This window comes from Dendrobates tinctorius, unplaced genomic scaffold (genome assembly GCF_039654945.1).
Source record: "Dendrobates tinctorius isolate UK_male_01 unplaced genomic scaffold, ASM3965494v1 ptg000011l, whole genome shotgun sequence".
NCBI classification, from domain to species: Eukaryota; Metazoa; Chordata; class Amphibia; order Anura; family Dendrobatidae; genus Dendrobates; species Dendrobates tinctorius.
Genome location: NW_027361679.1, coordinates 35,920,053 through 35,932,166, shown reverse-complemented (window position 1 = coordinate 35,932,166; position 12,114 = coordinate 35,920,053). Strand labels below are relative to the sequence as shown.

The window sequence follows — 12,114 nt, the reverse complement described above, 5'->3', positions numbered from 1 at the left end:
TGTATGTAGCATGCATGTAGTATGTATGTAGTATGTATGTAGCATGTAGTATGTATGTAGCATGTATGTAGTATGTATGTAGCATGTATGTAGTATGTATGTAGTATATATGTAGTATGTATGTAGCATGTAGTATGTATGTAGCATGCATGTAGTATGTATGTAGTATTTTTTTTTTTTTTTTTTTTTTTTTTAACATTTAACACATTAGCCGGATGATGGGACTACTACTGTCCCATCATTGGCTAATGTGTCAATCACTGTCATGGTAGCAGGCATCGCCCGATGGGACTTGTAGTCCCATCGGACGATGCTTGCACAGACCCCCGGACATCAGCACAGCCCCCCGGCAGGCAGGCACAGCCCCCCGGCAGGCCGGTACAGACCCCCACAGGGTGCACAGCCCCCCGGCAGGCCGGCACAGCCCCCCGGCAGGCCGGCAGAGACCCCGGGCAGTCCACACAGCCCCCCGGCAGGCCGGCACAGCCCCCCGGCAGGCCGGCAGAGACCCCCGGAAGGCCCGAAATGACGGCGCATCATGATGCGCACACACCGCGCATCATGATGACGTCAGGCCGTCAATCAACTGAACTTCCGATTCCGATGCCGAATTCCGATATTGAAAAAATATCGGAAGTCGGTATCGGAATTCCGATACAGCAAGTATCGGCCGATACCCGATACTTGCGGTATCGGAATGCTCAACACTACTCACGAGTGTAGTTGTGGAGTACACAGCAGGCCTTAATCACAGTGTCAGTGGTGTCAGGATCCAAATGGATGGCAGTGTGAAAGATCCTCCACTGACTAGTCATGATCCCGAAGGTGCATTCCACATATCTGCGTGCACGACTCAGCCGATAATTAAAAATCCTCCGCCGGGCATTCAGTCCCCTTCGTGGGTATGGGCGCAGCAGGGTTGTCATTAAGGGAAACACCTCATCTGATACCATCACAAAGGGCACAGGATGTGTGGAACCCGGCAAAGGTCTTGGGGCTGGGAGCGTTCCGCCATCTCGAAGAATTTGCTGACCAATCTGTGATGTTCGCAACACCCGAGAATCCCCAGTACTGCCATAGGCACCAATGTCAATGGCAACAAATTTGTAATGTGCATCAGCCACCGCCATCAGGACCACCGAAAAATACTTCTTATAATTAAAGAAGCGTGATCCTGATCGTGGTGGCTTCTGCACTCTTACATGTTTACCATCAACTGCACCTATGCAGTTTGGGAAATTGGCCACAGACTGAAAGCCTGCTGCAACCTGCAGCCAAGTCTCCTTGGTTGGGGAAGGCATCACCACGGGCTGCAACTTCTTCCAGATGACGGCACATGTGCACCTCACAATTTGAGAGATGGTGGATTTACCAACTCTAAATTGGAGGTGTAGGAATGTGTAGTTCTCTCCTGTGGCCAAAAATCTGCAAATAAAAAAAAATTAGAAATATCACACAAACATGTAATGGAACCTGGCAGCATTTATGGGCGCTATAAGATGTGGCCAACGCCTGGTGTTATCTGAAGCATTTTATTATTCTGTCTCTCTCAACGCGGTCACACAACAAAGGTTCAAATAGCAAAAAATGGACCCAAGTGCGTGAGGCGATCATGTCAGATGGGAGTTGCATGTGCGTGGCCCGGCAATAAAATATTTTTTGAGCGCCGCCAGAATTCAGTTTGATGCAACACTATACTGCTCAGCTGTACCTTTTTAACCTTTAGAGGGAAGAACAAATTCATGCAGTGATCAAGCGCCAGAAAAGGACATTGAGGCCCAGCGCGTGCACACCTCCGGAGTTTGGTTTATGCTCATCAGGACGCAAGAGTAGGCCTGCGCAGTAGAGCGATGAAGCAAGCAGGAGAGTGGTATCGCATTATCCAGTTGTGAATACTGCAGATAATCCCTCAAAGACAGTGGCCGTATCTTATAGCTGCCAAAAATGCAGACAGGTTATAGTAGTTTTCAAAAACACCAGGATTTGTCCGGTACGGCAAAACACTGTACCAAAGATATCCATGTCAGTGTGTCTGTGTGTGTACGGCACGTATGTGCCAGCCATGTGCTGCACCATTCACACACGAATGGCTTGCAGGGAAAAAGCGCTCCAGAAAGTGAAGTTACACGTGGCAGGTGTTGAAAACAAAGCCCATTCTTCACTGATGGCGGTTAAATTCTGCAGACCAGGGGAGAATGAAGCCACCATCTTCAGCACCTGCCGCCAGGGAACAGCGCTTCCTGTAGTGCTTCTTCACTAGTGTCACCAGTACATGTGAAAACTGTCATCACACATACCAGACACACTGACGTGTGAAAGAGGCCTAATGAATGACATACAAAACAAAAAAATTTACTTACCGCAAGGTGATGAGCAGCCTTTCTTCAGCAGTGATGGCCTTCCTCATAACCGTATCTGACAACGTAAGATGAGGTCCTAATATTTCCAGGAGTCGGTCAAATGCCGGGATGCTTAGTCTGCAGAAGGATATAAATTTGTCCGGAAATATGGAAATTATACAGGAAAAAAAAAGGATTAGTGTTTTACATACACATTTTAATGTGATAATATATTTAGAAATATGTCTACTTGCCTCCTCAAATCAGTGGAGAGCACAGAAAAATGGCCCTTTTCTGTACGCTCCCCTACTATTGGGTGAACCCACATTTTTCGTGCTCGTATTCTTCTCTGCTGCACCTAAAAAAAATATAGCGTTTAGTACACAACACAGTGATAAACCAAAGGTTGTGTTCACATTGCGTTAAAAGGTGTGCATTTAACGCATCCATTACATAGTGGCATTACCGCTATGTAACGGATGCGTTTACGCACCCATATGCTGCCATAGACAAGCGCATTGCTAACGCATGTCATAATTAGGCTAGGTTCACATTGCATTATGCCAGTCCTTTCAATGCATGCATTAAACTGACTTCTTTTATGATTGCATTATGCGATCGCGCTAGCAGTGACGAACCACTGAACGCTGCAGCCCACGTTCAAGGATCCGTGACAGAATGACAGCAATCGCTAACGCATGTCAATTATGGAGGCCTTATCTGGGTATTTCAGGCCGCCCTCCTGTAGAGGAGGCGCCTGACCTTCATGTCTCTATAGCACATTAGGCCCGCTACTCTTGTTAGTCTCCGGTGATCTCTCTCCCCGGCTTGTCCCTGTAGTCCCTGCTCCGGTCCTGTCTCCTGTGTGCCTACTCCGTCCTGCTGTCTGTGCCTCCCTCCTGCCGTCCTACTCCGGTCCTGCCTCCTGTTGTCCCATGGTCCATTCCTGCCGTCCTACTCCGGTCCTGCCTCCTGTTGTCCCATGGTCCATTCCTGCCGTCCTGCTCCGGTCCTGCCTCCTGTTGTCCCGTGGTCCACTCCTGCCTTCCTACTCTGGTCCTGCCTCCTGTTGTCCCGTGGTCTATTCCTGCCGTCCTACTCCAGTCCTGCTTTCTGTGTTGTGTCGTGGTCTACTCCTGCAGTCCTACCCGGGTCCTGACTCCTGTTGTGTACCACTCCTGCAGTCCTACTCAAGTCCTGCCTCCCGTGCCCTGCACCGTCCCGCTGTTCCGTGGTCCTCGCACACAGTTCTACTTCAGTCCTTTCTGAGCCGCCCCTCTTGGTACCGGCTATCGTGGTACTCAAACCTCTGGGCCTGCTCCTAACGATCTCTGTATAGGGGTCGGCTTCACCTGGCTGCTTGCCCAGGGGCCCCTTGGTGCCACGGTCCAGAGGGTCCACTCCTGGAGGCTTGCCACTCCCAGCCAGGACGCTTACAACCTGAAGGGTTAATAAACTTCTTGAATGTGGTTTTGAGCACCTTTAGGGGTGCAGTTTTTAGAATGGTGTCACTATTGGGTATTTTCTTTCATATAGACCCCTCAAAGTGACTTCAAATGTGATGTGGTCCCTAAAAAAAATGGTGTTGTAAAAATGAGAAATCGCTGGTCAAATTTTAACCCTTATAACTTCCTAACAAAAAAAAAATTTTGGTTCCAAAATTGTGCTGATGTAAAGTAAACATGTGGAAAATGTTACTTACTAAGTTTTTTTTGTGTGCCATATCCCTGTGATTTAAGGGCATAAAAATTCCAAGTTGGAAAATTGCATAGTTTTTCCTCTTCTGTTTTGAATGCCAACAAACTGGCATGGACAATGTATAATTAGCATAGCAGCAAACATCTCTAGTCATCCAGGATAAGAACACAGTATGTTACATCAAATGTCAATTTACAAAACAATATTACAGGCTTACACAAGCAAAAATCTGTTTTCTTGACCAACCAGAAAGAAACATATAAATTCAAAAGTCAACATATAGATAACAGTCTATCCTTCCTGGCTTGCTAAAAATAGACGTCTGATTAACTAAGATACAATGCTGTGTCTCCACAACACAAATCTCCAAGGATGCCCAAACATTTGCATCAGCCCATTTACCTTTTTGTAATTTTTAAAATGTAAAAAATGATATCTAATATTTAATTACCATGTAATGTCTTCACTTCCTGTTCCATCCAGATGTGTTTGGATCCCAGAATTCCAAGCGGTGGAAGTTCACCAACCGCCATATTGGGGCACCCAAGTGATGGGTGGGTGTCTCAATATAGAAACTTCTGGGGGTACCAACCTCTTGCGCGGTACCACAAGCGAAACACCGTCACACTACACACACACACTGTATACATCATACGCACCACACACACTGTATACGCCGTACACAGCCTCTTGCGAGGTACCATCAGCGGAACACCATCATGAACACACCGCCGGGATCAGCCGAATGATTCAGTGACCGCTGCCATCTTTGTACAGGAGGAGCGCATGCGCAGTTTTAATGTGACCGCCGCTATCTGTCTGCACAAAGATGGCGGCGGTCTGATTTACTGCGTCTGTGCGAATTCCGCACAGGCACAGTGAATCATTCGGCTGATCCCAGCGGCAGATGCGCGACGTGTCTACAGGCAGAGGAAGCCGGTCACAGTTTTCCAGCTAAAGTTAATTTTAAAAATTGTCTGTGTCTGACCGTGTATGGAGCATACCACATCTCCTGGGCAGGGGAGGAAGCAAAAGACAATACTGACATTACAGCAGGGGATCAAAGAGGATTCATTTTGTGAGGTAAAATATTTCACTGACTGTTTTTAAACAATATTTTACCTCACAAAATGTATCCTCTGCGATCTCCTGCTGTAATGTCAGTACTGTCTTTTGCTTCCTCCCCTGCCCAGGAGAATGTGGTATGTTCTGTACACGGTCAGACACAGACAATTTTTAAAATGAACTTTCATTCGTGGGAAAACCCCTTTAAAAAGCAAATATCAATGCCAACATGGGGTAGACAGGTCAAAGAAGAGAGCACAGACGGGAGAAGTCAGCACACGGGGAAAGAGAGAGTGGATAGGTGGGTGAGCACATGGGGGAGAGATTCTCAACGCTGCAAAGCCTGCCCCCATCGGGACATTACCGCCCTCCCAATGCGATAGCATCGGGCCTCCATCTAGTATATATATATTTGCCTAAAATACAAAATGTGTCATTTTTAATTTTAGCCCTTTAGACATCATTTCGTCTATAACTTGCTTAACTGTTCACAATAACAGTAATTTTGACCAGGGGTACCAAAACTTTTACATGCTACAATATGAGTTGATAAAACAGATGTGTAAACTTTTTAGATCCACTGTATGTGTCTATCTATGTAATGTGGTTTTTATTATTACGATTGGAGGACAACATTCAAGCATGGTCAAGAGATTGGAATCATTTCATATTACACTATATTATGCTCTTTATTTTCCTATAAAAAGGAGGCTGGCTTTTCTGGTCAGATTTATTTATAATCTCACAACTTGCTCCCTGTGAGCTTTCCTTGTTTCCTCTGGTTAGTGTTTACAAGTCCATTGGGTACCACTAAAGCTAATTTCACATTAGCGTTTTTTTGCGCAGCGCATCTTGCGCAATGGAAGCGCATGCAAAAAACGCATCATGCGTTTTTGCATGCACTTGCGTTTTTTATGCGGATTCGTTCTCTAGGGGTTAAAACCAGTGTCTAAACATTTTAACGCCAAAAACGCATGGGCATGAAAACGCATACGAACGCATGTCCATGCGCACGCCTGCATTCCCATAGACTGTAATGCATTATTTTGTCGCATTCTGTGCGCAAGCGTGCGCATGCGTTTTTTGACGCCTTTCGTCAGACCCAAAAATGAAATAGGTTGTGTCTGGTGCGCCTAGGCGCCCACCTTGAAAAAACGCATGCGCATGAAAACGCATACGAACGCGTGCACACGCAAGACCATGCGCCCCCCCATGTTAAACATAGGTACAAATGACACATGCGCATGGACGCGCGCGATGCACTGCGCAAAAGAACGATAATGTGAAACCAGCCTAAGAGTGAACTGAAGAATCTGTGAACGGGGTTTTGACTGTACGTACAATCTTGAGAAGCATTAGGCTATGTACCCACGTATGCAGAAAAAATGGACTCCTTCCCAGGAAAAACGCATGTTTTTTGCACGATTTTTGCTCGTTTTTGCGCCTTTTTATGCGTTTTTTACAGGAGCATCCTCCTTCTCATAGAATATAGTTAGAAATGCGGATTTTTCCGTTAAATTAATGAGCATGCTGTGTTTTTTACCGCGATGCGTTTTTTTCGTGGAAAAAAACGCATCAATATGCACAAAACGTGCGGAATTCATTAAAATGAATGGGATGCTTCTAGTATGCGTTTTTAAAGCATTTTTGCTGGTAAAAACGCTTAAAAAACACGAAAAAACGCTTACGTGGGTACACAGCCTTAATCCAAAGCAATGTAGAGGCAGGTTGGACACCCGACCACTATCCCATTCATCCTCTATGGGTCTTCTGAAAGAAGCAAGAAGCAGAATGTAGTACTCTAGACTTCTCCCGTGCTTCCCCCATACTCTGGAACTCTCTGCCGCAACACATCAGACTCTCACCATCAACGGAAACCTTCAAGAAGAACCTGAAGACCCACCTGTTCCGACAAGCCTACAGCCTGCAATGATCCTCGGTCTACTGGACCATGGCATGATCTGCTCTACCCTCTCCAGCTGTATACTCACCCATCCCTGTAGACTGTGAGCACTCGCGGGCAGGGCCCCCTCTCCTTATACTTGTGTGTCCCTTGTCTTACACATGTTTATTATACTTGTCTATATTTCCCCTTTTCACATGTAAAGCGCCATGGAATAAATGGCGCTATATAAATGCATAATAATAATACTCTGCAGCCCCATGGTAAACAAATGGAGCAGCAGTTGGGCGTCTAATCTGCCACATTACCTTGTAATGGGAATAAATGTTACCTAATCATTGGGAAGACTCAGGGTGCAGATATATATTTTGCTGTTTGCAGCTGTTAAAAATGGTTGCCCAGCAATACAAGGAGGCTTTTCAGTGTTCTCCGTGCTCTAATATAGTCACTACTACTTGAGAAACTCTCAAGTAAAATATAAAGCTAGCTACTTTTCCTTCCTGTGGGACATACCTGGAGCAGCAATTCAACTATTTCATTTCAATGATTCAAAAGGAAGTGGAGAAATAAGTTTCAATTTTGCCATAGGTAAGAAATGATCAAGCTCAGACTTGGCTTGCTGATGTCAGCAAGACACGTGAGCAACTTAGCCTTTCCAACTTTTGGAGCTTTAGTGTCTACTGTTTTCAGATGAGAAGTTATGAAGCAAACCTAAATTGTGTGCCAAATAAAATATATGGGGAAGTTTTTGTCACACAAAAGTAAGACTGGCTGAGCAAACAGATACAAGGAAATTGGACTTGAAGATTATACTGGTGCTTGATGCTCTGGGATAAGGAAAAAAGGGGACTTAAATGTAATCTCTGTGTTAACGGAGGCCAAACAGTGGTGGTCAAACATAATTCTTTGAAAAAGGTTATGAAACTTTTGTAAACTTTGCTTTTATTAACAAATGGTAAAAGTTGGTTTATCCCATCTTCCTTATTTAGGAGCACACAGCTCCTTGGCCTCCCAGCTTCCTGCTTGCCAGGGGATGGTGCACTCCTGATAATTGACAGTTTGGACCAGAGGCACAGCTGCCCTGAACTATGGGGCTCCCATGACGTAAAAAGAGGCAGATTTGCCTCTTCTGCTTTGGCTGAAATGCATTGGCATTCAGCTTCAGGGCAATGCTTACAAGCTCAGTTGGAAAGAGTTTACAAGGTAGTGTACACCATGGGTAGAAGACCCTGCACCTTCGACAGAACGATAGATTGCAGCAGTAGCCGGGGTGACCTAGTCAACGAGTCGTAAACTTTAGAATTACATTTTTTTTTAATAAGGCGTAACTGACACAGTTGCTTTTTTTTTCTCTTTAAACTGCCTTATTCTGAGATGATTTATTGTAAGATATGAAAGTATCTAACTAGGTTTCTCTCAAGAATGGATAGTAGTGATGAGAAATAATCAATACATCCATAATTAACCCCTTCCAGGAAAAGGACGGTGGATTAACATGTTGGGTAGGGGTCCTTAAGTGTGGAGAGCGCTCAAGAACTGAGCTCCCACGTCACGGGTCAGGTTCTAGCCATATTATACAGCTGGCATCTGATGACGGGTTAACCATGTAAATGCCGCTATCAATCTCTGACAGCGGCATTTAATTGGAACGCATTCCAGCCCCCTGCAACGTGACTGAGGAGGACAGATGGGTTACTATGACAGCCGGGGGTCTGCTGAAAACCCTCATTTCTGTCATCATGTGATTAAAAGGAGGACCAGAGCGGCGCTGGACAATGGGAAAGATCGTGATCGATAAGTATATTAACACATGTATCACTACAGCAACACACATTTACATGGGTTTAGGTACAGTAATAAAAAAAATGACTGGTAGTACTTTGCTAATTACTGCAGTGGGTCACACGTTTTTGAATGATCATAGAGTATAAATGGTCTTTGTCACAATATTTATGCTTCCACAAAAAAATATATGATATGATAAATTATCCAATCTAATTCCAGTTTTATCTGCATAACATTTCACTTACTTGAGCTTTAGTATGTGCTCAATAGCTGCTCTTTCCAATGTACCGCACATGCAATGGACCTTTGTTAGTAGGGAAGTGCTATTTTGCATGTACATTACCCACAATGATCATATCTTGACGTTATCCTTTGTACTGATGCATCTAATGAGCGTATGCAAAGGTTATTGTGAAGGGAGGGGGAGCAAGGTCAGTTATGATATCACTTATTGTGATTGGTGGATCCTGTGTTAGCAGCTCTATGTATAGGTGTTATCTTTTATTGTAATCCTGCCCCTAAAATGCCAAAAAAGGAGCCTTGATTAAAACTCTTTCTGAAAGGATAGGAAGTCTGAAGAAGGTCCTGTGGCCTGTGTTAAAATTGCAAGATTACTATCTTTTTTTTTTTTTTTTTACAAAGATCAAGATTAGAGATGAGTGAATCCGAAATGTAAAGTAAGGGGATTGTATGGGTGCTGAACTCCGAACACGAATTTCTCCAGGACTTACATTTTACGTATAGAAATAGAGTTTGAGAGACAATTTCACGCTCCAAAGTTCAGGTCCCCATTGACTTCTATGGGGATCGGGTTCAGGTTCAAGTTCAGGTACAGTTCTGGTACCTGAAACGAATTTTGGACTAAAATTCAGGTGAACTTCCGAACTTCCACGGGTCCCTTCATCCCTAATTACGATGTGAAGAAATTCACATAGCCAAGGTTTAAAAAAAAACCAAAAAAATAGATTTAAACACTATTTCATTTTTTGATGACAGCTTCCCTATAAAGTGGTTGTTCATAAGACAATTGACAACTTAGCCATAAGGCAGCTATGTTAAGGTCAGTACCAGATAGAAGCAAACAAAATCTGTGGAACAGTATACATATTGAAACACGGCCTTAGGCCATAGTGCCCATACCACCGCATGCATTAGCCATGGACTACTCCCCACAACACTGGATACAAAAAGAAAATTGGAGTATTAAATCCACCAGAGAAAGTAAATAAAATCAAAAGGATCTTTATTAATCTCACATAAAGGAGATATCAAAACCACATAAAGACAATAATCATGACATCACAGAGTAATTTGTGCAGGGATACAGGTGCAGCAAAAAGATGTGTGGCAGTGCACAGCAATCCAAATGGGATATTAGTAAACACAATATATCAAAAGATAAAGTGACAGTGCTTTTTCACTACTGTATATAATCATATACAGTCATATGTTAAAGTTTGGGCACCCCTATTAATGTTAACCTTTTTTCTTTATAACAATTTTGGTTTTTGCAACAGCTATTTCAGTTTCATACATCTAATAACTGATGGACTCAGTTATATTTCTGGATTCAAATGAGGTTTATTGTACTAACAGAAAATGTGCAATCTGCATTTAAACAAAATTTGACCGGTGCAAAAGTATGGGCACCCTTATCATTTTCTTGATTTGAACACTCCTAACTACTTTTTACTGACTTCCTGAAGCACTAAATTGGTTTTGTAACCTCATTGAGCTTTGAACTTCATAGCCAGGTGTATTAAATCATGAGAAAAGGTATTTAAGGTGGCCACTTGCAAGTAGTTCTCCTATTTGATTCTCCTATGAAGAGTGGCATCATGGGCTCCTCAAAACAACTCTCAAATGATCTGAAAACAAAGATTATTCAACATAGCTTTTCAGGGGAAGGATACAAAAAGTTGTCTCAGAGATTTAACCTGTCAGTTTCCACTGTGAGGAACATAGTAAGGAAATGGAAGAACACAGGTACAGTTCTTGTTAAGCCCAGACGTGGCAGGCCAAGAAAAATATCAGAAAGGCTGAGAAGAAGAATGCTGAGAACAGTCAAGGACAATCCACAGACCACCTCCAAAGACCTGCAGCATCATCTTGCTGCAGATGGTGTCACTGTGCATCGGTCAACAATACAGCGCACTTTGCACAAGGAGAAGCTGTATGGGAGAGTGATGCGAAAGAAGCCGTTTCTTCAAGCATGCCACAAACAGTCGCCTGAGGTATGCAAAAGCACATTTGGACAAGCCAGTTACATTTTGGAAGAAGGTCCTGTGGACTGATGAAACAAATATTGAGTTGTTTGGTCATACAAAAAGGCGTTATGCATGGAGGCTAAAAAACACAGCATTCCAAGAAAAACACTTGCTACCCACAGTAAAATTTGGTGGAGGTTCCATCATGCTTTGGGGCTGTGTGGCCAATGCCGGCACCGGGAATCTTGTTAAAGTTGAGGGTCGCATGGATTCAACTCAGTATCAGCAGATTCTTGACAATAATGTGCAAGAATCAGTGACGAAGTTGAAGTTACGCAGGGGATGGATATTTCAGCAAGACAATGATCCAAAACACCGCTCCAAATCTACTCAGGCATTCATGCAGAGGAACAATTACAATGTTCTGGAATGGCCATCCCAGTCCCCAGACCTGAATATCATGGAACATCTGTGGGATGATTTGAAGCGGGCTGTCCATGCTCGGCGACCATCAAACAGCTGAACTGGAATTGTTTTGTAAACAGGAATTTTCACAAATACCTTCATCCAGGATCCAGGAACTCATTAATAGCTACAGGAAGCAACTAGAGGCTGTTATTTTTGCAAAAGGAGGATCTACGAAATATTAATGTCACTTTTATGTTGAGGTGCCCATACTTTTGCACTGGTCAAATTTTGTTTAAATGCAGATTGCACATTTTCTGTTAGTACAATAAACCTCATTTGAATCCAGAAATATAACTGAGTCCATCAGTTATTAGATATATGAAACTGATATAGCTGTTGCAAAAACCAAAATTGTTATAAAGAAAAAAGGTTAACATTAATAGGGGTGCCCAAACTTTAACATATGACTGTATCATGAGACCGCTGGTCCCCAGTGTAGTCAGAAATGAAAGGCCCCAAAATGACTTATTTCAGCATTATATCAATCATGACCCCATAATGACCACACATGCAATCACAGCGTTCAAGATTTCATACCCATGGATGCTCTGCATGCCACACAGCAAGCCCCACATTTTAATTTTTCCAACAAAAAATTCTTTTAGCATAACTTTATTCATTTTCACATGGGCAACAGGATAAAATGGAT

The 12,114-nt window shown here is 43.5% G+C and overlaps 1 long non-coding RNA gene across 1 annotated transcript; it reads right to left on the bottom strand.

Annotated features, from left to right (window-relative positions):
* Positions 1-535: 535 nt before the first annotated feature.
* Positions 536-7,550, bottom strand: LOC141099930 (uncharacterized). Its single transcript, XR_012234562.1, has 3 exons — positions 7,519-7,550; positions 2,361-2,697; positions 536-1,425 (listed from the first exon to the last, which is right to left on the bottom strand). It is a non-coding gene; the product is annotated as an uncharacterized lncRNA (long non-coding RNA).
* Between the last annotated feature and the right edge of the window lie 4,564 nt (positions 7,551-12,114).